The sequence below is a fragment of the Eptatretus burgeri genome, chromosome 5 (assembly GCF_056783735.1).
Source record: "Eptatretus burgeri isolate ZD-2024b chromosome 5, Ebu_testis_v1, whole genome shotgun sequence".
Classification (NCBI taxonomy): Eukaryota; Metazoa; Chordata; class Myxini; order Myxiniformes; family Myxinidae; genus Eptatretus; species Eptatretus burgeri.
The window spans coordinates 55,330,215-55,343,086 of record NC_140965.1 but is presented as its reverse complement, the minus strand read 5'-3'; the positions used below and the strand labels follow the sequence as shown (position 1 = coordinate 55,343,086).

The window sequence follows — 12,872 nt, the reverse complement described above, 5'->3', positions numbered from 1 at the left end:
CAGATGGACACCTTATTTTTGGTAACTGAACATTTTAATGAAAGTAACAAATCAGTAACTAGAGATTTATAATAGAACAATTCCATTAAAGTAATAAAACTTCCATCCCTCTCATAGTGAATAAACAGGAATTTCTTTCCAAGTATGTATTTACCATAGCTCCGATAATTGTACCTTAATGAACACGATAATTCCGAGGACATTTCATTACTCCCAGATTACTTTTACAATGGCGTTCATTAACCTCTGCCATCTTCGAAGATGGATGAAGGTTACTGTTTTCACCCCTTTCTGTTTGTTTGTTTGTTTGTGAACAGTATTATGGAAAAACTCCTCGACGGATTTCGACGAAACTTGGTGGGGGTGGGGGGGGTTAGGTATGGTCCAAGGATCATGCCATTAAATTTTGGACTTTGTCCCCCCCCCCCAAAAAAAAAATTGTTAGAGATTTATTTTTTGCATTTCTGCATGTTTTAAGTGATTTGTTACCTCCCCCCCCCAAAAGAATTTTTTTTGCATTTCTACATGTTTTAAGTGATTTCCAACCCCCCCCCCCAAAAAAAAATTGTTAGAGAAAAAAATGGGTTTTTTGCATTTCTACATGTTTTAAGTGATTTCCAACCCCCTGCCCCCCCCCCCCCAAAAAAAAATGTAGGAGAAAAGAACTATAACTGTCAGCACTGTTGACATCATATTTAATGAATAAGACATAAGGTTCACTTGAGTGACCCACCAGTATTGGCGGCGGAGGTTTTGCACTCTCCCGAGTGCTCCCCCTCTAGTTGCAAAATGATTCCGCACTCACCCCTAACAGGTGGCTCTACAGCTCGAACCAGTCTTCTGAACTATTCAGCGAGTGTTCCACCATCAGATCGCATTATGGTGTCAGTACTCAAGGTGAGTAGCTGCAACAAAGTCTGGATAACAAAACAAGGGCCTGCCCAGAAGAGAGGTTGGACACTCAAAGTCAGAATAACAGTTCCTTCAATCCAACTTTTTACAAGGAATTAAGGCGCATGGGGGGGCCATTCGGCCCATCATGCCTGCACCACACCAAACCAAATCTAATCAATCCGTCGATACCCCTTCCCTTCATGTGCAGCCTTTTGGCTGTGACACTGGTACTCATTTTGCCGACCTCAGAAGGATGACAGGCTGAATCAACCCCCTGGTGTTAATTCAGCGGCCAACGGGGCTTGAACTCAGGACACTAGGATCCCAAGCTACCACCCTAACTGCTAAGCCAACATCAGGCAGCTTGACCATAATTACGAACGATGAAAATATATCCTGAATACTAGCATGTCATGATGCCATTTACTGTCCATCATGTTTAGTTTATGATATAAGAGATATAACCCAGAATTTTACCTTGAAACTTACTCAGTCTGACTATTTCACAGGTTGTTTTGCTCAGTGACGGGGGTTTTGATCAGTGCAAGGAAGGCAGTCTTGGCGGCGCCCACGTCACCCTCAGCTCGAAGCACAATGACGCTTCGTGATGATTAAAATGTCACTCTTTTTATCTTCCAAATATTAAAAATACACCTGAACTGGAGGATATAAATCGCATTTTATATGGAAGGGGATTAAATAACGTATCTATGAAATCCTTCACCCTTCACACAACTCGAGAAACACTCGGTATATCATGAACATTGAAGTGCTGTAATTAACATTGCACTTTGCAAATGTACAACACATATCAGTAAACTTTTCATTTTGTCGGGAAATTACCACCTCACATTTGTACCAAAGTACTATAGCCGACCGCAATGCTTTGTTTTCTTTTTTCCCGCTCGATGGGATCACCATGTCGTACGTGAACGTTACTTCATTGTTCTCAATTATCACTTTTGGTTCATGTTTCTATGAGTTTTCTGAAATTGGGATATTGAAATTTTTGCAGATGTGCCAGTGCATTACTCTACATATCTTGTTGTGCCTTTGTGTGTGTGTGTCTCTTTGTGCCTTTGCTGTTCTGATATGAGTCATTTACATCCCGATAGGAGCTGACTCATGCTTTCTGTTTCTTCCTGACAAAACCTACACTTGCCGGATTGACTCAGTCCTGCCATTTTCTTCGTCATTGGTATAATGTCCCTGTTCTTGGGCATTTATTATGATTCATTTTCCATCCAAGTTGAGCTCACCTCTTAGCCATTCCAATGAGCCTTCTTTGTCGATGCCCAATCTGTCCCAGTCCTTTGTTTTTTTTACATCCTCGTCAGAGGATCTCTAAGTCTTACTCTTGTTGTTGTTGTTCTTGTTCTTATTCTTGTGGACTTTTTTGTTTCACAGCCTACAGTTTTCATCGAAACTTCCTGAAACTTGGCATATATATATATATATATATATATATATATATATATATATATATATATATATATATATATATATATATATATATATGTATATATGTAAAAAGACCTTGCGCAGACAGTAACCATCTCCTATTGTGAAAATTCATCCTAGAAAAAAAGTTATAATGTCATAATGTCTCCGCTAATGGAAATCGCCCAAAAAATTCTCTGAAACTTGGAAAGCTTTTTGAATTATGTTTGCGGGAATGGAACGGGGCATTCGCAGAGATAATTAAACGCACAAATAATACATCATTATGATGTCATATTCGTTTTTATGACATCATTCCTATTTTCACATTTTTTTGTTTCACAGTCCAGAGTTTTCATCGGATCTTTGTGAAAAGTGGCATGTATATGCATAAAGTCCATGCGCAGGCAGTAACCATCTCCGATTTAGAAAATTCTTCCCAGAAAAAAAGTTATAATGTCATAATATCACCGCTGATGGAAATCGCCTATACCATTATCTCCGAAACTAGGGAAGCTTTTTGAATTATGTTTGCAGGACTCAAACGGGGCATTTGCACAGATGATGTGACGCAAATCTGATACATCACAATGACGTCATATTCGTTTTATGACGTCATCACTATTTTCTGAAATTTTTTGTTTCACAACCAAGAGTTTTCATCAGAACATCTTGAAACTTGATATGTTCATGCAGAAAGCTCACACGCAGACAGTAACCATCTCAGATTGAGGAAATTCTTCCAAGGAAAAAGTTATGACGTCATAATATCGCAATGGAAATTGCAGAAACAATTATCTCCAAAACAACGCAAGCTTTTTGAATACTTCAGTAGGGCATTAGAGATAATTTACCGCACACCTGATACATAACTGATAACTATGACGTCATCACTAAGAGGACGAGGATCATAGCTCATTTGAGCTTGTTGTTTTTAAATGTATTCCGGCTTTTTTATTGTGTGTGTGTCCATCCGTCCATCCATCCCTCTGTCCATGTCCAGGACATAACCTTTTTACCATTTGAGCTTTTCCCATCAAATTTTCAACAAACCTTTATTTTGAGAATATGGAGAAAAATAATTACTAATTGGGTCAAATATCAATAAGCAAAGTCACAGTGAGTATCAGTCGGCCTTACAAACCCATCTGTCGCATAGCGCGAAAAAGCTGGGTGTTTTTGTAATTCCTTCCGTGTTTCTTTATTAATTTACTATTTGAGCTTCATTGTGTTGGTCCAGGCCATAGCATTTTCACCATATGAGCTTTTGTCATCAAATCTTCAGCAAACTTTTACTGTGAGAATATGGAAAACACTAATTAATGAAATTTGCATTTTTTTCTCTCTCTGTTGTTTTCATCAAGTTTAATTCATGTACAAAGCAGACACGGGTGGGCTTTGCATTTTGAGATGCTTTCCAGTTATCGTTATTATTATGTGTGTTATTATTATTTTGTAATAATGTTAATATTATTATTATTATCATGGTATTATCATTAAATGCCACAGTAAGGTGGAACGATATTCAAACTGCTATTGACACACCTGAACATGGCATTTTTCCAAGGTGGAAAAAGCCTATTTATTTATTTATTTATTCGTATGCACCCTGTGGCTGCTAGTTGCATCATTGCTGGGAGTGTGACTATACTTCTGATGCATTGCCTCACCTTACCAGTAAGCTGGTATTCATTTTGCTGACCTCAGAAGGATGACAGGCTGAATCAACCCACCTGGTGTTAATTCAACGGAAAGGGGCTTGAACTCAAGACGAAAAGATTTTTAGCCAGCTACCTTAACCATTAAGCAAACACAAGGCTTAAAAAGCCAATAAAACAAGGTAATTCCTCCGGCTTTTTTGCAGTCAAATGTGAAGCAACATAAGGCTTCTCTTATAATTACTCCAATTCAATTCAATTATTAAATTATAATTCTTCTCAATCACAATACATTTCAGGCCTCTGAAGTGTCATTTGTAATACCCTCTCCCACGCGCACCGGGCGAGGCGATAGATGGTCCACATTTACTTCGGCTTCACCTTCTGAACCCTGAGGGGAGGGGAGGGGCAAACGGAGTAGCTACAACCTTCATCACATGACCCTTATATTAGCCCCCCTGGCAAGTTTGGTTGAGATTGGATAAGTAACGACCGAATGCAGCGACCACAGCCAGACAGACGGACACCAAAATTGCGTATTTTAGGATAATTAACACAATTCATTTAAGATCAAGCGTAATTTTGCAGTAAATTGATTTTGTATTAACTTACGATTGAATTGTAATTGTATATGTATTTGTAGAGTGCAAGTTAAAAAATTCAATCAAGTTGAATTAAAACAGCTCTACATGGGAGTCATTAAAGCTACCTCATCTCTCAGGAAGAACACATCACTTCACGAATGCTGCGTCACATGGTTTTGAGCCCATTCTGTTGCTCGGTTGTCATCCGAAGTAGTTTTGTTCAGATCTCTTGCAGTTTTGGAATGAACGCACTTTTAAATATTACTTAACTTTTTTTTTGTTTTTATCTCAGTGTTAAAAAAAAAAAATCCCAATCACTATCTTTTAGTCAAAGGTTAATTTTGATCACTTTTGTTAACAAATCATTCCGTTAACATATGCTACTCTGTCCAGTCATAAAAGGCAGTTGTTTTATTTTTAAGTAAATTTGTCCATGCTTCATTAACCGCATTTGTTATTCAATCACTCCACGTCTCCACGCCTTGGATTTGACCTGTTCAGTTATATGAACAAAGAAAAACTGCTTCTTTCGTTTTATTGCAGACTCTGTCCATTTCATTCTCACTGAACACTGTGATTGAATCAATCCCTGTCATTTACAGGAGTGTTTCCAGCTGGTTTTGCCTGCACTAGGTCATGCAATCGACCTGTTGCGCGAGGCTTGTGTTCAGATCAAGGCCGTTCACCGTGAGCTCGCCACTCACGGCTTAACTATTCCACGACAGCCCTCATCTCCAGACGGTGGACTAGCCTCACCTCAGGCCAGCTCAGGCGAGCACAAAGCCCCTTCACCTCGGCCCAGCATGCTAGTCATGCATGGCAGAGACATGCTTGGCTCTGCAGATGCCACGGGCAAGGTCAGCGTTGCGCACGGCGTGCCCGAGGGGGATCATCTGAGGTGAGGAGAAAGAAGGGGCAAGGTTTAGGTTATGTTTGAGGAATTGAGCCGTTGACTGACATTCTGGTGTTCAGCAAACCCCAGCCATAATTCCTGTTCGCACTAAAATATTTTATCATGTCGGGATGTAATGATTTAACATGCCCATTATTTAATTTGAGTACCTCCAATGAAATTATTTATATATTTTGTTTTGTTGCATTTGTTATTACTTTATATCTAGACCTTTGTACCTTGCATAATGCAGTTCATTACATCATGAAAGTTCACTCATTATGGGTACAGTCGGTCAATGTGCACTTGGTGATTTTAATACCTCTTGATCAGTTGATATTGTGACAGCAAATAGCAACTTCTCTTCCAAATTGTTGTCATAAACAGCGTAGCTACTTTCGTAGCTTTCATTTGTGCTTTCATAATAATTTTGATTATTTCTTCGTATTTTTTTGTTGTTTTTTTACCCTTCCCTTTAGTTTAGGTTACAAAGCTGGGGCATAGGATGTTCTCACACAGCTAAGAAGTAATTTTAGATCTCCTCAGAATTCCATTCATCACGTTAGACATTGAAAAACTTAGTTTCCATTGACTGTTGCTATGTGGGCAGTAGTTGGGGTGGGGGAGGCGTGGGAGAGGGGTTGAGCTAGCAGGTGTTGCGGAATGAACATTGCATTGGTAAATGCTTTGCACCTTACCTTCAGGAAGTGCGTACATCGACACCTCTTGTCTCTTCCAGTTTTAACTAGTAACCAGCATCGTTTAGGAACATGTGCCTTGATGTATCTATGACCTTGTTTACCTTTTATCACATGAATGAGAATATATCAGTGAGATGGGTTGGTTAATGAGCCTTTTTGGATCTTGGCCTTCCTGGAAATCAACATCGAGTCCATTGTATTGTTTCAACCTTGTGCAAAACAAGATAAAATTGCTGTCTCTAACTTGCACAAAATTGGTGTAACTCTCTAGAATCTGTGATTCTCATTTTTTGAGATTCCACCAATGAGTCCACGTTTCATCGCTCTTATTTTTGGAACTTTACATGCTCTGCAGGACAGTGTAACCTGGCATGACAGTGCACCTCTCAGCACATAGCTTTTATGACACCAAAGAATCACTTGCGTGATGATCTTTGTAATGTTTCGTGACACGTTATTTCCTTCCATTGCTCGCGTTCCGCCGCATACAATCTAATGGAATAGCAGCTCACAGATTTCAGCCGAGACATCTTTGTTGCATGTTACTTTGAGATATTTATTTTCAAATTTCATCATGGCAGGTGGCAGCTCAATATCTGAGTTGTATTTGGCTTATGTTTTGTTAACCTTTCGCAGCCGTTGCATTGACACGATATGATTACAGCACAAAAGGTAGCAAGCCCTCAGTGTTTTGCTCTTTGCTTTTGGAGCTTCTTTTTCGTTCGGAAAAGGGAAGGTGTAAAGGCTGAAGATCGTTATCTTGGATGGCAAGAAAATATTTGTTCTTAAACTGGAGTGCAGCAAATGCAGAAAAAGCTTTCGAGTTTGATCTTTCTGGAGTACACACGGAAATATAAAGTCGCGAAAACTACATCCATGAATGTTCATATAATGGTGCGTCCTTGTTGAAGAAGGCTGTGTCTGTGCGTGCTGTGCACCCTTGCCTTGGGAAATGGAGCTGCACCGTTACCTTGGGATATTGCATTTTCTTTGATGCACCTGTGACGTTCACACTCGCAAACAAACAACTAATCAGTGATGGGCTCGAGAACTGTCAACAGTACGTTCAAATGGCTTTGTTGAACTGCATCATTTAGATTGTGTGTGTCGAGGCAGAGTACAGCAAGAAGAGTTCATCACTTCCTCTTTTGCACATTATTGCCACCTTATCTATTGCACATCGTCAGGTTGCACAGGAAAGGGTTAAAATCTATGGAGAAGAGTAAGCAATGAATTCACCATCAATTAAGTTTTCTTGATGGAGAATTTAATACACAGAGAGATCCAAAAGTACTGAGTGAACTTGTGAGATGAATATTTTGTGCAGAGTAAACTTGAAATGAAGTTATTGATGCAGGTGCTTGAAATGTTTCCCTTCAATATCGACACATTCCAATTATCTTTCAGTGCGTTCCTGCAAACATGAGTACATGGCTCTTTGTCAATGAAACAAAATTGCGTTGTTCATTTCGATTATGAAGGCCATCTTGGTCACGTGGTTTTGATTCACAAGCTCTTATCTTTTATGTACTATAGCTTCAGCTATAACATACATCAACTTAACAACACTTGTATGCTTCTCATTGGTCAACTGGTGGGGCTGGCAATATAGCCTTGAGGTATCCACACTCACCTCTAAGCTGTCTAACCTACATTCAAATCCCGACTCACCTATAAACTGTCATCCTGGTGTTTCACAAGCAGGGCGATTCATAATTGTGTGTGCCATCCTTAATATGGATGTTAAACTCAGCATCCCATCTGCCAGCATCCATTGGTGTACAATAAGAATCCCATGGTGTCCTTCATGAAGAGGAGGCAAGCAATCACCAGCACCCCAGCCAAATTCAAAATCCTGCTCTCACCTACAGAGGGCACTGCATCATTGGCATAGTTGCATCACAGCAAATAATGCTCCCTGCAGCCATGTTCTACATGCGAAATAAGAAGAGGATGAAGCCAACTGGTGAGATCCAAGGCCTCTTGTCTGCCACATTTATTCAGCAAAGCTGAAGAAAAGAAAAACTAAAACCCCATCAAAGTCGGAACGTTGTACAGAAAAAAACTAAACATTCACAAGTTCACGGGTACATTTGAATCACGTTGTATAACGATGAAAGAAAATGTAAATTTAGTCCTTAAAATAGTGATTTGAGAAATGGTCGAATTGACCACAATGAATCGGTCAGTATACTGTATATGTGTTAACTCTCACCAAAGGACAGTTTGAATTGTGAATTTTTTTTAATGGATGACAGCTGGGACATTCTGATGATGTTTCCCACACATGGACATCTACTCTAAAGTAGATCCATTCGATTCAGCTTGGTGGCAATTTCAATTTTCATGAAACAAATGTTGTAACTATCAAGATATCGGGTCTGTTTGTCCGTAACACACTTGTTGTAAAAACAAATTTTAAAACTAGAGTGAAGCCGATGGTGCGTCATCGCAAATCCCCCACACTTCCCAAAATCAAGCAAAGTTGAAAGAAGGCAAAAGGTTCCACCAGGAATGACCCAACATTAAATTTTGAGTTAAAATCCCCCCCCCCCCTGTTTTGACCCCTGTGACTCAAAGACAGTCACCATCCCCCTGGGCATGAACCGGGCGTCAAATCCAAAAATCGTTTCATATTTCGCGCATCCCCCAATGCTGATTACATATACAAAGTTTCATTTAAAAATGTTTTAAAATGTTCCCGTAATTGGTATTTTTGGTATTTGACCTCTTGACCCCGCCCCAAGTGATGGAACCAAAAATGATACTGCCCTTGCAAGCACCTTCGTGCCATCTGGTGATCATAACTCCCAAGTGTGGTGAATTTGTGGCCCACCGTTTAGGAGGAGATAGCGTGACGGATGGACAGGCAGACAGACGGATCAGATTTCAGTATCCCCCTGTTTTCTTGTTTTCTGTAGCCTTGGGGTTTGACTGATTGTCATGATGCCGCAAGCAGGCAGTAAAGAAAATGCATAATTAGCTTTTTCGTTGTGAACTTGCATTTCATCCAACACTCACATATTTAATTCACTGTTGAAATTTTATAGTATTTTCACAATTGTTGCACGTCTGAGTTTGCATGATGAACATGGGAGATGATGGACTTCAATTCTCTGGTTTGCCCAGTGCAGATAGAATTGGAATGTCATTATAAAAATCATCAATGAGCAAATGAACCTGCACTGCCAAGTTCCTGCGCACTCCCACATCCATTTCTTATTCCTTCCCCACACAGAAATAATTAAATTTAATGGACTTAACAGTACCAAACTGCTGTGCATTTTCCTTTTGCTATAAAAATGTGCACTTCCTTGAGGGACCTTCTGGTTATATTCAATTGCACAACGCATCTCCTGTCATAAATACCTGTCTAATGATCGGGAATGCTTGTTATGATGCTGGACTGCTTCTTAACTCTTCAAATCCCAAGCTCCTTGGATTTTCGGATCCCCCACCCGAGGCTCTCTGGAGAAAGATCCGTCCGCTCGGGTATATGGAGGTTTGAATAGCTGCTGGTAAAACGGCTGCAAGGGTTCAAAAGGTTAAAACAAATGAAACAAATCGTGGATGCTGGCACTTTTTGAACCTTGCCTTACCCAGGTTGTTTTCCACCTCATTCATTAAATAGTCATCGATCACTACTGCAGTGGCACATTTATCGTGATATCTGCATTGAGTTGTTGCATTATAATATAAATTATTAAAGGTGGTTTGTTACTAAAGGACATTGATGTAGTGTTTAGTAACCAAGGACATTTGCTTTCATGGCCGAAAGTATTGATATTTTTTTTATTATATCTATAATCCTTAGAAAGCCTCGGGAAAGTTTTGGCTCAAGATGTCATTGCCAAGGACAACCTTCCATCCTTCCCTGCTTCGATTAAAGATGGATATGCAGTGCGAGGTACACAGTACACTTGATTGACTAGTAATTGATATGTGGGTCAAAAAAATGCAGTGAATGAATGATTATAATTGTATTGCTTACAATTTCCATCGTCATAACTTGCTGTCTTTACCCTCTGCCAAAGGCACATAGCAAGTACTCCTCACGGGAATGTGATTTTTTTTATGACGTCATGGGGGCCCTCGTTATGACATCATAATTGCATATGTAGAACGCCACATCTGATTATTATGAAAAATTTTGAGTCATCTTGGGATAAAATGGTCCACAGAAAAACAAATTAATGACGTCATCGGTCACGTGATTCGGCAGCCATATTGTTTAAAAAAAAATTTAACCTTCAAAAATCTTCTTCTCTGAAGTGGCTGAACAGATCGAGGCAAAACTTTACATGTATAACCACCTGTCCATGAGGAACAAAATGATATCATATGATGTCATAGGTCACATGGTTTGTCAGCCATATTAGATTTGCCCTCAAACCTATAAAAAAATGAAGTCCTGGTGAGGGTCTGCAATCTCTGATTGCATTTTTTCTTGTTCATAATGCATTGCAGTCTTAGAAACCACGTATTTAGTGTTAATCCCTCTCCCCCCTCCCCCTCCTCTCTGAATACACAGTGTATGCACCGCTCTCACCCTCCCCCTCCCACTCACTCCTCCTGTACACGTTTATAAATCGATAGACACTTGTTTGCAATAATGGGTTGAACAGCCTTTTACTATAACTGAGTTTACATGTACTAATTATTTTCATTAAAGTCTTCAAAAACTGGTTACAATCTTGAGTTTCAAATCTGTAACAAGCTCCTTATCTGCAGCTGCCGATGGGCCTGGTGACAGTCTCGTGATCGGAGAGGTGCATGCTGGGCAGCAGGTATGGTGCCGGTCTCCAGTGAGTTTGCCACAACTGTCTCACGTACATTCACCACCTTTCACTTTGATACTGAATGTACAGGGTGGGGCATTTATATCTGACGATTTTATTATCCTTATAACTTTTTTATTTCTAAACCAAATGAAACAAAATTTCTATACAACATAGGCACAGACTTCAAGTTTTTTAAATCAATTTTTATTCTTTATTTCTTAAAAATTACATCAGACAAATGGGCCCCTTTCAAATTCGTGCATTCACGACAGCGGATCATCATATTGTTCATTACCGCAAACAATGTCTCTTGATCAATAGAGCGGATGGTTGCAATGATGTTTGCCTTCAATTCATCGATCGATGTTGGATGTTCGTTATAAACTTTGCCCTTCAAAAATCCCCATAGGAAGAAATCTGGTGGAGTTAAATCTGCCAAATCAAAGTGTTCCTCATCTGTCATGATGACATTGTTTGTAAAATTGGCATGCTCATTGTATTGAAAGTGCTCCATCGTTAAAAACTTTCAAGTATTATCTGTAAAACAACCATTACTGATGCCAAGACTGCTTCTTAGTCTGGCAGATATGTGAAAAAAATGTGCCTTTAGTGATACAAGCATGAAATTTAGCACACTGCTAGGGCAGTATCTTACAAAGATTTTTGGATATAGGGACATTCCAGATTCTTCCCAGAGCCAAAATGGCGGCCATTTTACAAAATAGCCGATTTTGTGTTGTACAAAGAGGATACATGTGTATACAACTAAATTTAAGAAGCATACCAGTGGTTTTATTTAACTAAATAAAGATTCCAGCAAATAATAAATAGCAAATAAAGGTGACAAAGCGTGAATAAGCCATTTATTTGGTCATTTTTTGGTGCATTTTTTGCACTTTTGGACGGTTTTCTGCAACAAACTCTTCAAAAAACTGTTAGCAAGCACCATGGAATGACTGTTGTTCATTTAACACTCTTGAACTCAGAGGAATTGCTTCTGTTTGATCCTAACATCAACTTACAGAGTCAAAATTATACAGTGGAACCTCTAGATCCAGGTAACAGAGTCTACTATGATGCATGGATACATGTGTACATGTTACATAATTATCATCTGTGATCTCTCTTGTCCCAGTTCTACTCTCTTGTACACTCCCCACCATAGTGACATAGAGCTGTGCACTGGAGTGCAGCCTTGACACACTTGCACTGTCCTCTGCATCCCTTTTTGCAGCCACACCTTAGTAGTTGCCGACATGCCTCAGTTGGCTCTGGGAGGGTTGTCCAGTATATGTCCCAGCCATTATCGGTGTGAACCCACCCCCAGTCACTGGGCGATGGGAGCTCTGGTGTGGACACCATCATCTGGCCCCAACAGTAGCCGGCTTGGTCGGTAGCTCTCTTAATGTGCTGTTTCAGGGCTTCACGAGTTGGTGGGAGAGCATCTATTGATCTGCCATTCTGGGTGAACAGATGCTTGCGACACTCATTGACATGTTCCTGGCTACTGGTGCGATCATAGAGCACAACAACAAAATGCTCCAGTGCATCCATGTGGTCATCTACGGCTGAAGGCGTTGGCGTGGCAGCCAAGGCACAGAATGCTGTAGTGAGATCAGTGACCTCATCACAGGCTTTCCAGGTTTCCCATGCTTTTTTCTTCCCCCTGCCTCCGAAGCTTGAAACGGTGTTGCATCCAGTGAGGGCATGGAAGAATGGCAAACCTCGACACTTGTTAGGTCCCAGTGCCACAGACATCTCGTGAGCTGCCAAGAACCTGAAGTTCTTTCCTGTGCCAAAAGCAACCCAGAGCTCATCAATGTCCAGACGTCCAGCTGCTGTCACCGCAAGGACCACGACATCAGTGTCTACTGTACGGATCGACACTTTGCTGTATCCCTGCCTCACAGCGTCTTCAGCAT

General features: G+C 40.2%; 1 pseudogene across 1 annotated transcript in view; it reads left to right on the top strand.

Annotated features, from left to right (window-relative positions):
* Nucleotides 1–678: 678 nt before the first annotated feature.
* The window catches only part of LOC147026467 (uncharacterized), a 143,026-nt pseudogene continuing 130,832 nt past the window's right edge, over nt 679–12,872 (top strand). Inside the window, exons 1-5 of the transcript XR_015058365.1 lie at nt 679–897; nt 5,179–5,474; nt 5,953–5,987; nt 9,984–10,076; nt 10,901–10,956. The product of XR_015058365.1 is annotated as an uncharacterized LOC147026467 (transcript). The remainder of the gene's footprint in view (nt 898–5,178; nt 5,475–5,952; nt 5,988–9,983; nt 10,077–10,900; nt 10,957–12,872) is intronic.